Source organism: Microcaecilia unicolor, chromosome 4 (genome assembly GCF_901765095.1).
Source record: "Microcaecilia unicolor chromosome 4, aMicUni1.1, whole genome shotgun sequence".
In the NCBI taxonomy this organism is placed as follows: domain Eukaryota; kingdom Metazoa; phylum Chordata; class Amphibia; order Gymnophiona; family Siphonopidae; genus Microcaecilia; species Microcaecilia unicolor.
This window is the reverse complement of record NC_044034.1, coordinates 204,209,909-204,211,809: the sequence shown is the minus strand read 5'-3', so window position 1 is coordinate 204,211,809 and position 1,901 is coordinate 204,209,909. Positions and strand designations below refer to the sequence as shown.

General features: G+C 56.8%; 1 pseudogene; it reads right to left on the bottom strand.

Annotated features, from left to right (window-relative positions):
* Positions 1-1,092: 1,092 nt before the first annotated feature.
* Positions 1,093-1,246, bottom strand: LOC115469790 (annotated as a pseudogene).
* Positions 1,247-1,901: the final 655 nt, after the last annotated feature.

Below are 1,901 nucleotides of genomic sequence, written 5' to 3'. Positions count from 1 at the left end.
GCCACCTGGGAGGCATTCCCCACACCACCCCCAGTCGGGGGGGGGGGGGGCAGCAAGGATCCACCATCCACACACAGCCGGCCACTGCCTGTCAGGTAGCCCCACCAGGTTGGAATCCTCCAGGCAGACCGCACAGACCCCACCCATTTACCTCTTAACAGTTTCACATCCTCTTGAACTCTCTCTTAAAAGTTCTTTTCAACTTTCCCTTACGGTACTTGTCCACTATCAGTCTCATGCCAGTATTTAGCCTTAGATGGAGTTTACCACTGCTTTGGGTTGCATTCCCCAAACAACCTGACTCCAAGAAGACCAGGGGCCCCGGTGCCAGGGGCCACTACCAGCCTAACACCATCCATAGGCTGGGCCTCAATTAGAAGGACTTAGGCCCCCAAGCAGTAACAGGGAGGCGGTCTTCTGTACACCATATTTCCCACACCCACCGCCACAGGTGATGATTTGGCACTGGGCTCTTCCCTCTTCACTCACTGTTACTGAGGGAATCCTGGTTAGTTTCTTTTCCTCTGCTTAGTAATATGCTTAAATTGAGTTGGTCACCACATCTTATCTGAGGTCATAGCCAAAAGGGAGGGAGGGAAAGGAAGGAAGGAGGCTGACAGCAGGGAGCCAGGCACAGAGGAGGAGGAGGAGGAGGAAGGGGCAGCAGGAACAGGGGTCCCCACTGATCCCAACTCTCTCTATCCGGCGCCCATCCACCCCCACAGAGCCCCCTTTTCTTCCCAAGAGGGGGGAAGGGACATCAAGGCCCTCAAGGACAAAGCAGCAGCAGTAGAACAGAGAGAACTGGCAGAAGGGCAGGACAGGCAGCATCAGGGCAGACCACAGACAGCCACACACCAGGGCTGAAGGCAATAGCCAGCCCTACACTCAGTCCCAAGCTCCCCTCAGCAAGGGTACCTTCCCCAGGTCTGCTCTTGGGGGGACAAAAAGTCAGAGAAGGTGCATGTCAGCAGCAGCAGGGCAGGCCCCAAGGACCTACCCCCCACCCCCCAGCACACCAGAAAGAGACCCTGCAAACAGCCCCAGCCACACACTCAGCAGGAAAACACTGAGGCAATTGGACGGAACAGGCGGCCATCAGACAGGCGTAGCCCCAGGAGGAACCCAGGGCCACAAGGTGCATTCAAGTGTTGATAATCAATGTGTCCTGCAATTCCACAGTAATTCTCACAGCTAGCTGCATTCTTCATTGACAAACAAGCCAAGTGATCCACCGCTAAGAGTCACACTTCACCCTTACTGGTATTGAGGTCATCACAACGGCGGCAGAAGGGGCACAGAACTCAGTTTCCAGACACCCTCTACACCACCACAGAGGCAGGTCACTGAGACCGGCAGAAAGGAAAACAAGCCCAGAGGCTCAGAGTCCAGGCACTCAGCCTGGTAGCCTCCTTCCCCAGAGGCAGAGGAGGATCACCAGTGCAGGAGGGGAGGAGGAGGAGGTGGCAGGACCCCCTCTCTCTCCCACAGACACAGGGCACCCAAAGCGTACAGCACCATGGCCCTCGGCACCTATCACCATGGCCACCCCACATTGTTGAAGTCTTCAAACCTCCACCACACCCTGTCAGGTCAGTGCTAGGTACCTAGAACCATCAAAAGGGAACTGTGCTCAACCAGACAGGGCACCCCTCACACAGGCTCATGGACAGGGAGGAGGACCATCCAGGCACCTGCCTGCCCATTTGGTCCTCTCCCCACCACCTCCACCCATCTGCAGGGCACATCCATCTGGCATACCAGATCCACTCACACAGGGGCCCCTTCTTCTCCCTTCCTCCCCAGGTCCACAGGAGAGAACCTATGTTCCCTCACACTTGGGCTCACCAGGTTCCTGGGAAAGAGCATGGGGAGAGAAGGGTCCTGAAGCCCAACCCCCC